The 15,256-nt window shown below is 44.8% G+C and overlaps 1 protein-coding gene across 7 annotated transcripts in view; it reads right to left on the bottom strand.

The window, feature by feature from the left end:
* MYO6 (myosin VI) overlaps positions 1-15,256 on the bottom strand; it is a 172,731-nt gene that overhangs the window by 100,673 nt on the left and 56,802 nt on the right. The window lies entirely within an intron of this gene.

The following is a 15,256-nucleotide window of genomic DNA, read 5'->3' as shown; positions in this document are numbered from 1 at the left end:
GGCAATCTGGTGGGCCCTGGCGAATCCCATCTCCCAGGCAACCTGATGGGCCGTGGCGACCCCCGTATCCGTGGCAATCTGATGTGCCGTGTTGACCCCATTTCCCACACAACCTGGTGAGCCGAGGTGGATTCAGTGAGCAAACAGGGTAAGGACAGAGTTAATCTACTGGCCTATCCTGTGGTCTAGTGGACTTTTGGAGGCCTCAATACACACAGTTGATTCACTGACTTGGAATGTGTGTATAGGAGACAGATAAAATCAGCATACGTAAGGGTAGACAAATTCACACACAAATAGGAGAGTGGGAAAGGGCGAGTGGAGATGGGATAGACAGCTGGGAATGACGTTTTCTTCGTGACAGATCCAAAGGGGCAGAGCACAGGCACTGGAGGTGGGGAGGGGGGAAGAGGGGAAGGACGCGGAGGTGGCGGATCAGGAGAGAAGCCGCTGATGGGATTCAGGACAAACTCGATAGAAATCACTCTCAACAGATGGCAAGCCGGGACCAACCCCACCTCCCGAACCGCTCTGGCTGGAATAGGGGTGCCTCTTTTCTGGCTGATTCCCCGGCCTCTCACACAGCAGATGTCAAGTCGACCTGGGAGGCAGAAAAACGGTGCTGGACCAGAGGAAAGAGTCGGGCAGAGGGTGAGGAAAACGGGTGACGGACAAAAAAAGCCATTGAGAGGCCCTAATTTTGGGGATGAGAACGCGACCCGCTCCAGTCCATGCCAACTCATACTTCCCAAGCGCTTTGTACAGTGCCCTACACACAGTAAGCACTCAATAAATACGCTTGATTGAATGAATGAATGAATATTTCACTCTGCTGCCCGGATTATTTTTCTATAAAAACATTCAGGCCGTGTTTCCCCGCTCCTCAAGAAACTCCAGTGGTTGATCACCCACCCGCGCATCAAACAGAAACTCCCCACCACTGGCTTTATTCAGTACTTAGAACAGTGCTTTGCACATAGTAAGCGCTTAACAAATACCATCATTATTATTATTATTATTCATTCATTCAATTATATTTATTGAACACTTACTATGTGCAAAGCACTGTACTAAGCACTTGGAAAGTACAATTTGGCAACAGATAGAGACAGTCCCTACCCAGTAACGGGCTCACAGTCTAGAAAGCACTCAGTTACCTTGCCCATTCCAGCGTGGCTCAGTGGAAAGAGCCCGGGCTTTGGAGTCCGAGGTCATGGGTTCAAATCCCGGCTCGGCCACTTGCCAGCTGTGTGACTTTGGGCAAGTCACTTCACTTCTCTGTGCCTCAGTTTCCTCATCTGTAAAATGGGGATGAAGACTGTGAACCCCCCGGTGGGACAACCCGATCACCTTGTAACCTTCCCAGCGCTTAGAATAGTGCTTTGCACACAGTAAGCACTTAATAAATGCTATCATTATTATTATTATTATTATTATTACCTCACCTCTCTTCTCTCCTCCTACAACCCAGCCCATTTCTATTCTTCCTCCTAATTAGACTGTGAACGCCAAGTGAGACCTAACCATCTTATATCTATATCAGAGCTCAGTATAGTGCTTGGCACATAAGTGCTTAATGAGTATCATAATTATAGGCGGAACTCAAATATTTTCTGAAGCAAGCCAGGTTTCTTTAGGGGCAAACAAGTCTTCAAGGACAAACCCTACACAGACGATTTTGTGCTAAGAGCTTAGTGGCTTCTCTTTTTCCTTAAAATTTGACCATAAATGACTCTGGTTTAGAGTCATTATGAAGGGGGTCTGGAAAAGTCAAATCCCTTATCCTGCTCTCTTATTTTATTGAAGGGGGCTACCTCTTACCCAGGGAGCCTGACTCTTCCATCAAATTATATGTTCCCAAACAAAAAATAAATAGAGGCACTGAGAAGTTCAAGAACATTCAAACCTAAAATAAAACTAAACAACACAGAGGTAGGGAGATTTTTTTTTCTTAACTGCTCTATTCAGTGTGAATATGAGAAAAATTCAATTGAATGAGGAGGTAGGAAAGAAATGGTTTTCTTTTTTAAAAAAAAATGGGAAAAATGAAAGGTTTCCTGCCATCCCAGGGCTTGAAAGAAAATACTGTAGGCAGAATGGAGAAACATTATTCTTACCATTGCTAAACCCTGGCCAAATGTGTTCAGTACTGACTGAGAGACTGAGCTTTGATTTAGACCACAGAAAAATGAAATGAGCAGAAGTCATTTCGGTTGCTACCCTGCCATTTCAACTATTCTGTACTGCCACTCTAGGAATCTGAAGAGCAGGTAAGAGCCCATAAAATTAAAGAAAAATTTTGCAGCGCTGTGAATTAATCTCGGAGAGATCAGTAATGCATAAGCTGGATGAATTTTATTTGCAGAGGTCAAAAGTTCCCCATGAATTTAGATGGCTCTCCCCCGTGATTATGTGGTTCCCCTCAGGAAGTTAAATTGCAATCCTCTACAATATACAAGCTGGGCTTTGATCCTAACAAAACTAGCATAATTACGCACCATGACGTTACCATCGAATTTCCTGTGCCCAAAGATCAGGATTTATCTTTTTAATTCCACCATTTCTCAAGTGGATTAAAAAAAAACTATCACACTTCAGAAGTCGTCTAGATTTAATTTTAGATTTAATTTTAGATCAGAGAAGCAGAATGGCCTAGTGGCAAGAGCACAGGCTTGGGAGACAGAAGGACCTGGGTTCTGATCCTGGCTCTGCCACTTGTCTGCTGTGTGACCTTGGGCAAGTCTCTTCACTTCCCTGGGCCTCAGTTACCTCATCTGTAAAATGGGGATTAGCGCTACGTGGGACAGGGACTGTGTCTGACCTGATTAGCTTGTATCCACCCCAAGTCCTTAGTACAGTGCTTGGCACATAGTAAGCATTTAATCAATCAATCAATCAATCAATCATATTTATTGAGCACTTACTGTGTGCAGAGCACTGTACTAAGCGCTTGGGAAGTACAAGTTGGCAACATATAGAGACAGTCCCTACCCAACAGTGGGCTCACAGGCTAAAAAGGGGGAGACAGAGAACAAAACCAAAACATACTAACAAAATAAAATAAATAGAATAGATATGTACAAGTAAAATAGAGTAATAAATATAAATAATAATTTAACAAATACCAGTATTTATTATTTGCCCTGATTCTATGTGCTGATTCAAGGGCTCCAGTCCATCCAATTATTTCCCTCCCCAGATTCCTTCCCTCCTTCAAAGTGGGCCTCCATGAGCTTTCTCCAGTCCATAATAATAATAATAATAATAATAACAATTACGATACTTGTTAGGCACTTGTTAGGCCAAGCACTGTTTTAAGCACTGGGGAGAATACAAGTTAACTGGGTTGGACACAGTCCCTATCCCACATGGGGCTCACGTTCTTCATCCCCATTTTACAGATGAGATAACTGAGGCCCAGAGAAGTGAAGTGACTTGCCCAAGGTCACACTGCGGACATGTCCCAGGTCCTTCTCATTCCCGGGCCGATGCTCTATCCACTAAGCTGTGCTCCTCCAGTCCAGCATTTCCAACACATCTAATTCTGCCCCTCTTCTACCCAGATTTCCTGCTTTTCCTGGAGAGAGGAGGTGATTTCTCTCCAAATGCCCTGAGTGGGAAGTGTCTTCCATAAATAATAATAATAATGGCATTTACAAAGCACTTACTATGCGCAAAGCACTGTTCTAAGTGCTGGGGAGGTTACAAGGTGATCAGGTTGTCCCACAGGGGGCTCACAGTCCTAATCCCCATTTTACAGATGAGGTAACTGAGGCACAGAGAAGTTAGGTGAGGATCCGCATGAATCATGGAGGTGGGTCTTTCTTACCAACAGAGGTGTCCACTCCACACCTAGACTATTACTAATAATTATAGTGGTACTGATTAAGCACTTACTCTGTGGCAAGCACTGCGCTCAAACTGTCCAACTCAATTTGCTTGTAACCACCCCAGCGCTTAGTACAGTGCCTGGACCATAGTAAGGGCTTACCAAATGCCAAAAATTATTATTAATAATAATAATATTAATCAATGAATCATACTAAGTGCTTGGGAAAGTACAGCGCAACATTTTAACAGCCACATTCCAGATCCCACATGGGACTCACACCGTAAGTATGAGGGAGAACTGGTTTTGAACTCTGACTGGGAGCCCGCTGTTGGGTAGGGACTGTCTCTATGTGTTGCCGACTTGTACTTCCCAAGCGTTTAGTACAGTGCTCTGCACACAGTAAGCGCTCAATAAATACGATTGATTTTGAAAACGAGGGAAATGAGGCACATTTGCCAAAGGTTATGCAGCCGACAAGTGGAGGAGCCAGGATTAGAACCCAGGTCCACTGACTCATTCATTCAGCCACACTGCTTAACCCATTCCATTCCAGTTCTCAGTCCCCACAAAACCCCTGCTCTTAATCTTATGAAAAACTGGCACCTCTGTTGGCTAGAGGTCAGATGTTTCGAATTAAATTATCCCTCCTCCCTCCCGCAAAATGGTTCATAAACACCCAGTTCTTCCACAATGTGTGCTTTCAATACGTGTTCTGGAAAGATCATCATCAATTGTATTTATTGAGCGCTTACTGTGTGCAGAGCACTGTACTAAGCGCCTGGGAAGTTCAAATTGGCAACATCTAGAGACAGTCCCTACCCAACAGTGGGCTCACAGTCTAAAAGGGGGAGACAGAGAACAAAACCAAACATACTAACAAAATAAAATAAATAGAATAGATGTGTACAAGAATAGAATAGATATGTACAAGAATAGAGTAGATATGTACAAGAATAGATATGTATAAGAATAGAATAGATAGGTACAAGAATAGAATAGATAGGTACAAGAATAGATATATACAAGAATAGGATAGGTACAAGAATAGAACAGATATGTACAAGTTCTTTTCTAAAAATGTTATGGTATGTGCTATTTGCTGGCCTCTCTCTACGCCGGGCACTGTACTAAGCACTGAGGTAGATACAAAAAAATCGGATTGGACACAGTCCCTATTTACAGACGAGGTAACTGAGACTCGGAGAAGTTAAGGTCACACAGCAGACAAGTGACAGAGCCGGGATGGGAACCCAAGGGCTCTGATTTCCATGCCCCTGCTCTATCCACTGAGCCACACTGCTTCTCTGCTGCTTGAGGAATTAAAGCACGTTCTTTCAACTACACGAGCCTGCACTGGCTCATCAGGGTGGGTTATCCAAGATGTGGCTTTGGAGTCAACGGGATTTGGGGAAGGCCCATTTGAAGAAATGCTAGAGACCAGGGACGACGGGGGGGGGAAGGGAAGGGAGAGGATGGAAGAATGGGGAGAAGGAAGGAAGTAGCGGGAGAAGAGAGCTTCTAAAAGGAAAACTTGGGGAAGGGGAGGAAAACAAAGGAGAGAGACCTCAGAGGAAATGGACTTGGGCTGACAAGGGGAGGGACGAGAGAACAGAAAGGGAATAAAAATAATAATAATAATTGCAGCATTTGTTAAGCACTTACGAAGTGCCAGTGTACTAAGCACTGGAGTAGATACCAAAAAAAACGGGTTGGACACAGTCCCTGTCCCACATGGGGCTCCCAATCACAGAGAGACTGCGAGGCAGTTAAAAGACCCCAAAAAGGCGAAAGTCAAAAGATATGAACATTATGCTGCGATGGGAAAAGATCATGAGAAGCAGAAATGATGAAGAGTATGAAGAGGAGACTGAGAGGGAGAGAAGCTGGTGGGACAGGCCAAAGGGAAAGAGAGAAGGATGGAGACAGACACGGATGTACATACATATACTACAGAGAATCATCCTTGTTCCTTGGCGATGTGGCTAATATTTGTGCCATAGACCTAAACGCTTTACGTATACACAAAGACTGGTGGGTTTGCTATCTGCAGTGTCTGGCTCCGTTTACACTTTTCCCTCCTTGCCTCACAACATAAATAGAGAAAAGAGAAGACAGAATGGGAACGAGGAAGAGTTGAGGGCCAGAAGGAGAGAAGGGTTTGTGGCAGAATGGATAGGAAGAGAGAAATGAAGGAGGAACAAGAAGGAAGAGTGGGGAAAAGTTTCAACCTGAGAGAAGCCCTGAAGTTTATGTGAGCTAGCAACGAATTAGCCAAATGCAAAAGCAAGGATAAAGTAGTAGCTGGATTTTCCCAGGAAAAAATTAAAAAGTTCACTGACCTGTCAATTTTAGATTTTTGAATAAGTATGCTATTTGTTAGCATACTGCCTGAGCTGTCAATTTTAGATTTCAGAACAAGTACGCTATTTGTGAGCATACTGCCTGAGCTGTCAAACTAAACACGCTGCATTCTGAAAACTTGGGCACAGTGCAGTGGTAGAGTTCCTTCCATTCAATTTATATTCTGACCAAAAATTTAACATTTTTACGTCGCATTCTGATCTTATAAAAGAGGAAACTCAAATCTGGGACTTGCCCTGATACCCACAACAAATCTGAAGCTAAGTGATATTGTCGCTCAATAATAAATATGGTAATTATGGTAGAGAAGCAGCTTAGCTCAGTGGAAAGAGCACGGGCTTTGGAGTCAGAGGTCATGGGTTCAAATCCCAGCTTCGCCAATTGTCAGCTGTGTGACTACGGGCAAGTCACTTAACTTCTCTGTGCCTCAGTTCCCTCATCTGTAAAATGGGGATTAAGACTGTGAGCCCCACATGGGACAATCTGATCACCTTGCAACCTCCCCAGCGCTTAGAACAGTGCTTGGCACATAGTAAGCACTTAAATACCATCATTATTATTATCAATTGTTAAGTGCTTACTATGTGCCAAGCACTGTTCTAAGCACTGGGGAGGTTCCAAGGTGACCAGGTTGTCCCATATGGGGCTCACAGTCTTAATCCCCATTTTACAGATGAGGTAACCGAAGCCCAGAGAAGTGAAGTGCCTTGCCATAGGTCACACAGCACATATGTGGCGGAGGCAGGATTAGAACCCAGGTCCTTCTGACTCCTAGGCCTGGTCTCTATCCACTCAGTCATACTGCTCCTCTCTGCCTATCTGCCTACTGCCGGTGCTTAGATCAGGCTCAGCGCTTAGAACAGTGCTTGGCACATAGTAAGTGCTTAACAAATACCAGCATTATTATTACTATTACTGCCCAAAATTATATCTCCTAGAGACAATAAGAGAAACCAGTCAAAAAAGCAGAGTTCTTCCGACACCTAAGGGTCGAAAGAAGGCAACTCTTAAACTCTAATCAATCTATAATTTAGGTTGCTGAGATTTCTTTGGGGAGTTATAATTTTTTTTGTATCTGGCGAGGAAGGCGCTTTACTTGGGGGAAGTAAAGTCACACGAGGTGGAGAGTAAAAACGGGGAATAAAACCTTCACGGCAAATTCCCTGCTCTTAATGTCATCTTTTAAAATGTTATTTGACCTTGTCCCTCATAGTGTTTTTCTGCAGTTTTAAACTCCTTCCACCTTCGAGAGTCAATCAATCCATCATATTTACTGAACGCTTACTGTGTGCAGAGCACCGTACTAAGTGCTACGGAGGGTACAATATAACAGAGTTGGTAGGCACTTTTCCTGCCCACAAGAGGCTTATTTATAGTCCAGAGGCAGAAACGGGCATTAATAGAAATATATGAATTATGGATATGTGTTGTGGGGCTGAGGGAGGGGTGGATAAAGGGAGCAAATCGAAGTGACGCAGAAGGGAGTAGGAGAAGAGAAAGTGAGGGCTTCATCGGGGAAGGTCTCTTGGAGGAGACGTGCCTTCGATAAGGCTTTGGAGCCGGGGAGGGTCATTGTCTGCATTAACTGAAGAGGGAGGGCGGTCCAGACCAGAGGGAGGATGATGGTGAGAGGGTGGTGGAGAGATAGATGAGATGGAGGAGAGAAGTGTGCGGGCTGGGCTGTAGGAGGAGAACAGTGAGGAGAAGTAGGAGGGACCAAGGGGATTGACTGTTTTAAAGCCGATGGCGAGGAGTTTCTGTTCAATGCGATGGTGGATGGGCAACCATTGGAGGTTCTTAAAGAGTGGAGAAACATGGACTGAAAGTTTTTGTAGCAGACTGAAGTATGGACTGGAGAGAGGAGAGACAGGAGGCTGAAGCAGTAATCAAGGCAGGAGAGGATAAGAGGATCAACATGGTAGCAATTTGAATGAAGAGGAAAGGGCAGATTTTAGCAATTCTGCCGAGGACAAAGTGACAGGATTTAGTGATACATTGAATAGGTGGACGGAATAAGAGAGAAGAGTCAAGGATAATGCCAAAGGGCTTGTGAGACAGGAAGGATGGTGGTGACAGGATCATTATGGGGAAAACGGAGTTAGGTGGGAAGATGAGGAGCTCTGGTTTGGACACGGTAAGTCTGAGGTACCGGCAGGACATCCAAGTGGAGATGTCCCGAAGGCGGGAGGAAATGTGAGACTGCAGAGAAGGAGAAAGATCAGGGCTGGAGATGTAGATTTGGGAATCATCATAGAGGGAGTAGGTGAAGCCATGGGAGCGTATGAGCTCTCCAAGGGAGTGAGTGTAGATGGAGAATAGAAGGGGACCCAGGACTGAACCTTGTGGGACCCCCACAGTTAGGGGGAAGGAGGTGGAGGAGAAGCTCATGAAAGAGACTGAGAATGAGTGGCCGGGGGCTACAAGGAGAATCAGAGAGCGGGAGGATGCTGACTTTGTCCTTACAAAGAGGCTTCTGAAGCCAAATGCAGAAGCCCAATGACACACTTGAGAATTCTTATGCCTTTTTTTAAAAAATGGTCTTTTTTAAGCATTTACTCTGGGCCAGGCACTGTACTAAGTGCTGGGGTAGATACAAGCTAATCAGGTTGGACATGATCCATATCCCACACGCGGCTCACCATCTTAATCCCCATTTTGTATACAGGTAACTGCAGCACAGAGAAGTGAAGCGACTTGCACGAAGTCACATAGCAGACAAGCAGCGGAGCCGGGATTAGAACCCAGGTCCTTCTGACTCCAGGCCCGTGCTCTATCCACTGGGCCACACTGCTTGCTTCCTGTATTTGGACATCCCTAGTTTTAACAAAAAACTCTACGTATCCACTATCGGAACGACTGCGGATCGTGGGGTGTTCTGGGAGAGATGTATCCATGGGTCGGAGAAGACAACAAAATTGGTAGACTTGTTCCCTGCAATAATTACCAGTGACTGATTGATTGATAATTCTGTCAGATGCTTGAAATCCCCTACAGTATAGCTGAATCGTAGGTCATCCCTGAAAAATTTCTCTCAGAAAATAATTGAGGATTTTCAAAGAAAGCTAGATGTACGGTTAGATCCCTGGAAAATTCTACTGGTTTGACAATATGTGAGAGACAAAGGGTATCTCTATTAAAACTTGACAACCTCTTGCTATTTATTTCCCCTGAAAAGAGGCAACAATGGTCAGTCGGTTTGACTAGAAAAGAATGGTGATTCACACCGTCTTCGGGAAATGGAGAAAACCAAAGGAAGCCGCTATCCCCACGGCTAAACTTAGATCTTCCTCAACTTTGGCAATCCATCCTGGGGCCACTCAGGACCAGTGGCAAATTTTTGTTAATGTAGATAACATAGTTATGGCAGCATAAATTAAACTAAAACATTCTGGAAGGTAAATCAAATTAGTGGCATTTAGTACCATAGTTTTATAAACTACACCATAAATAAAATGGTGCTTATCACTGTTCCCGTCTCTTCTTTTCAAACAATCCATTTTTTCATTTTAGCAGACACTCTTTTTGAAGTGAACTGCTTTCCTTAGGATATCTCCTACTGACTGTATGTGTCCAATATTCTTCAAAAGAGTCTAATGGTTCCCCTTTCCTTTATACATCCCATGAAAACTCCTGACATTAGCTATAAATCCCTCAATGAGCCGTCCTCCTCCTACTTACCCACACTCTTTGCCCAGCTCACGATCTTCCCCTCTTCACATCCGACCACCGCTCTCCCCCATCTACAGAGCCCTTCCTAGATGACCTTTTCCGAGTAATCTTTAATTTCCCCAATTCACCTCCTCCACGCCAATTAATCACTTGGGTTACCACACTCCCCATAGCCATATCTTCTATACTTTATTCCTCCTCGTACCTGTAATTCTTATATGAATGTCCATTTCCCCTGATAGACTGTAAGCATCTTGTGGGCAAGGATCTGACTGGTAACTTTTGTACTGTCCCATGTGCTTAGTACAATGCTCTGCACTTAGCAGACACCAATAAATACTAATGATTGATTGAACATGCCCTGAAAAGTTCCCCCTAAGCTCCTTGTGGGCAGGGAACTATCTATGCTCAGTGGAAAGAGCATGGGCTTTGGAGTCGGAGGTCATGGGTTCAAATCCCGGCTCCACCAATTGTCAGCTGTGTGACTTTGGGCAAGTCACTTAACTTCTCTATGCCTCTGTTCCCTCATCTGTAAAATGGGGATTAAGACTGTGAGCTCCCCGTGAGACAACCTGATCACCTTGTAACCTCCCCCGTGCTTAGAACAGTGCTTTGAACATAGTAAGTGCTTAATAAATGCCATTATTATTATTATTATTATCTAATCTACTGTATTGTTCTCTCCCAAGTGCCTAGTAGAATGCTTCTCACCCAGTAAGCACTCTATAAATACCACTGATTGACTGATTGAAAGGTTCGATTTCACCATGTACACCACAAATGGATAGGGGGAAAAAAAAAGGACATGAAATGAAAGAAATGAGGAAGGAATAGAAGTTAATGAAAACTAGAAGTCCAATGGACTCCTGCCATTTCAGTGCTGCGGTCTAGATGAAGACTGCCTATATTGTCATTGCTCAGTAAAGATACAGAATTGTTGTGTCACCCCAATGTCCCCAAACCGGATGAATGGAAGTTCAAAGCTAATAGCTCTGAAGTAAGAAAATGTTAAACTTTCATCAAATGAGAAAACCACTTCCAGTCAGTGCCAAAGTAATTCTAACCTCCACCGACGCAGGTAGCACCACAAACGAAATCAACAATTTGGACAACACGCTGAGTAAAAAAATCTCACTTCGTTTGAGACAAGATGATGAAAATTTGTGGCAACCTTGGGGCCTCGTCGTAAAAGCGCTGAAAATATCAGTCAGCCCAAATGTAACTAAAGCCCTTCGGGAGCGAAAAGACATCAGAAAGCCGAAACCAAAGGACCCTAACGCCCTCCACGTGACGGCGGAAGTTGGCTACAGGCACGAGGAGATCCAAGCCGCTGGCCACGAGAATTTCAAGGTCCATGGGGCAGAAGGTGAGGGTGGGAGGAGTCCCCCTCAGCCCTCCCTCTGCCCCTCAGCCATGGCCAGGGCACATCCTGTTCCTCTGGAGGAAGACAAATTGTTGCCAATTTGGACTTCCCAAGCGCTTAGTACATAGAAAGCGCCCAATAAGTACGATTGATGATGATGACAAGACAAAGTTGGCTGCAGCCACACAGCCTCAAGCGAGTCGTCTCCGACCCGTAGCGGCGCCATGGGCACATCTCCCCCAGAACGCCCCACTTCCGTCTGCAATCCTTCTGGGAGTGGATCCCTAGAGTTTTCCTGGTAAAAATCCGGAAGTGGTCACTACTAGACCGCAAACAGGACCTATAGGCAGTGCCTCCTTTCTCTCCTCCACATTCAGAAGGACTCTCGCTTCCCGTGAACGCAAACGTTGGGAAGGTTGTAATGTTTTTAGACTGTGGGCCCACTGTTGGGTAGGGACTGTCTCTATATGTTGCCAACTTGTACTTCCCAAGCGCTTAGTACAGTGCTCTGCACACAGAAAGCGCTCAATAAATACGATTGATTGATTGATTTTGACTAAAAATGGCCCTGAAGCCTCAAGTCTTATTCCCGCCTAGCAGTACTGAAATGGTGTTTTCCTCGATGTTGCTGTACTGAATTCATTCATTCATTCATTCAATCAATCGTATTTATTGAGCGCTTACTGTGGGCAGAGCACTGTACTAAGTGCTTGGGAAGGACAAGTTGGCAACATATAGAGAAGGTCCCTACCCAACAGCGGGCTCACAGTCTAGCAGGGGGAGACAGAGAACAAAACAAAACATATTCACAAAATAAGTAGAATAAATATGTACAAATAAAATAGAGTAATAAATACGTACAAACATATATACAGGTGCTGTGGGGAGGGGGAGAGGAAGGAGGGGGCTCACAACAATTCGTGTTGTTTCTTTCCTTTAAGCACTTGGTATTCATCCCACCTCAGCGCCACGATACTTATGTAGATATCTGAAATGTATTTTAATTTCAGTCTCCCCCTCACCTCACCTCACCTGTAAAATGGGGATTAAATCTGCCTTCCGTCTACTTGGACTGTGAGCCCCAAGTGGGATGGCTATTATGTCCAACCTGATTCACTTGTATCTAACCCAGTGTTTAGAACAGCGCTTGGCACATAGCAAGCGCTTAACAAGTACCATAACCAGTATTATTACTGAGAATGGGTATGGTTTTAAAAGTCCTATGCATGGTATTTATATTAGTGTCTGTCTCCTCCTCTACACTGTAAGCTCGCGATTGAATTCTGGTTTCCAAAGTGCTTAGTACAGTGCTGTAAGCCCTCAATAAATACTCTTGATGATGATGATGACCAAAAACCCTGCGTATCGAAAGGTAGTTCTGTTGAGCAGAAATCCTGAGGTAGAATTTGGCTCCTGCTGGTTTTCCATCCTGATCTGCCCTATAGTCACTTGATAGACTGTGAGCCCACTGTTGGGTAGGGACTGTCTCTATACGTTGCCAATTTGTACTTCCCAAGCGCTTAGTACAGTGCTCTGCACATAGTAAGCACTCAATAAATACGATTGATGATGATGATGATGATGATCTCGAAGTCTCTCCTCAAGGAAGGAAAGCCCTCTTGTCACTGACACATGAGGGTTTGTCAATCTGCTCCACATTTTCCCCTACCATCTGCTGCTACTACACATTGTCTGAGGCGGCACTTCATTACATCTTTAAAATGTTTTTTTTTCCCGGTCCTGCAGGCTCAGGGAGCCCAATTTCAGCTCACCTTACAGCCACCCAACAGGTGTTCGGGTGTCCTGTTATCATCCATTCTCTTCACAGGGCCCTGCGTTGGAAAGCGCCTGGCCTCAGAGCTAAACTTCGGCCTTGATGATCCTGTCCTACCGATTAAAGTGGAATATAACTCACAAGTGCTTGAGAAGCAGTGCGGCCTAATGGATAGAGCCTGGGAGTCAGGAGGACGTGGGTTCTCATCCTAGCTCCGCCACTTGTCTGCTGTGTGACCCTGAACAAGTCACTTCGCTTCTCTGTGCCTCAGTTCCCTCATTTGTAAAATGGAGATAACGGGTGTGAGCCCTACTGTGGGACAGAGGCTGCGTCCAACCCAATTATCGTGTATCTTCTCCAGCGCGTGCACGGCAGAGAGTCATCATCATCATCATCAATCGTATTTATTGAGCACTTACTGTGTGCAGAGCACTGTACTAAGCGCTTGGGAAGTACAAGTTGGCAACATATAGAGACAGTCCCTACCCAGCAGTGGGCTCAGAGATTCGGGTTTACTGCGTGGAAGGAGACGATGGTAAACCACTTCCGTATTTTTACCGAGAAAACTCTATGAATACACTACCGGAACAATTGAAGATGGACGGGGGGCATTCTGAGAAAGATGTGTCCGTGGCGTCCCTATGTGTCGGAAACGATTTGATGGCATAAGACTCCAGCACGTAGAAAAGTGCCTGGCACATAGTAAGCGCTTAACAAATATTATTACTATTATTATTATTATTAATTGGCATTTATGATTGGGCACTGTCCAGCCTTGATGGGGGAAAGACAAGTTCTGAAGATCTTAGAAGTGTTGCCAACTGTCCAAAGCTCCCTATTTGTCTGTAACGGGGTAAATCGATCTGCATTTGCCAATTCACAACATGCAGGGTAGGGTTTCATTAGTTCTCTCTCGTTTCCTTAGTGATGGTCAACAGAGTTATCTCCACCCTCCAGGAGCCACTGGCCAACTATTGCTCTTCGCTAAAAGCAAAATTCCCTCCAAAGCTCTACTGAGTATTTATTGAACGCTTCCTGTGTGCAGAGTACTGTACTAAGCACTTGGGAAGGTATGATGCAACAGAGTTGGTAGTCACGTTCCCTATTCACCGTGCGCTTATGGTCTACAGAAATACCATTGATGACGAAGGTTTCTCACCACGGACAATGATTCAAAACCAAGATACCTCAAGATAATGATTCTTATTTCAGTGGCAAGAAATAAACACCAATGACTGTCTCTATATGTTGCCAACTTGTACTTCCCAAGCGCTTAGTACAGTGCTCTGCACACAGTAAGCGCTCAATAAATATGATTGATGATGATAAAGACCAAAAGTCACCCTGTTAAAAAGGCTGTACGAGGTTAGGGAGAAGAATGGATGAGTTGGATAATACCTGGCCTTCTGAACAGAAATGGGAGTCGAAAGAGGATCGCCCCGAAGGAGCGGAGCAGAAGATACAGTAAAATATGCTGAAGTACATCCTCGTCACCAAGTTTTCGATGTTATCCACGGGGCATAATTACCACGGAAACGAAAGAACAAACGTAGCCATTAGCCCCTCTAGACTGTAAGCTCCTTGTGGGCCAGAACGTGTCCACTAACTCTGTTATATTGCTCTCTCCCAAGTGCTCTGCACACGGTAAGCGCGCAATAAATACCATCTGGGGATCGATTAGTTCACTCCTGAATATCGATGGACTCAAACCTGTTGGCTTTTCTATGTAGAGAAGTTCAGGTGACTCCTTGCTGAGGGAACTGGTCATTCTAGTAGGATTCTCTAGACTGACTGCAGACTACTTCTCTAGACTGTAAGCTCATTGTGGGCAGGGGACACGTCCACCCACTCTGTTGTATCATGCCCTCCCAAGCGCTTAGTACAATGCTCTGCACAAGGTAAGTGCTCAGTAAACACCATCAATGACGATTTGCTGAGGCTGCACGGTGCCAGCTCTTTTCAAACAACGGCTGGGATTCCGTAGTGGACTAGTTATCCCGTTCTCCTAACGCACGAAGAAGGAAACAGCTCAGCATCATCATCATTAATCGGATTTATTGAGCGCTTACTATGTGCAGAGCACTGTACTAAGCGCTTGGGAACTACAAATTGGCAACAAATAGAGACAGCTCAGTTGTCGAGAAGCAGCGTAGCCTAGCGGAAGGAGCGTGAGCCTGGGAATCGGAGGATCTGGGTGCTGTGTGACCTTGGGCAAGTCACTTAACTTCTCCGGGCCTCAGTTACCTCATCTGTAAAA

This window comes from Tachyglossus aculeatus, chromosome 19 (genome assembly GCF_015852505.1).
Source record: "Tachyglossus aculeatus isolate mTacAcu1 chromosome 19, mTacAcu1.pri, whole genome shotgun sequence".
NCBI classification, from domain to species: domain Eukaryota; kingdom Metazoa; phylum Chordata; class Mammalia; order Monotremata; family Tachyglossidae; genus Tachyglossus; species Tachyglossus aculeatus.
The sequence above is the reverse complement of the archived record's forward strand: the minus strand, read 5'-3'. Positions and strand labels throughout refer to the sequence as shown.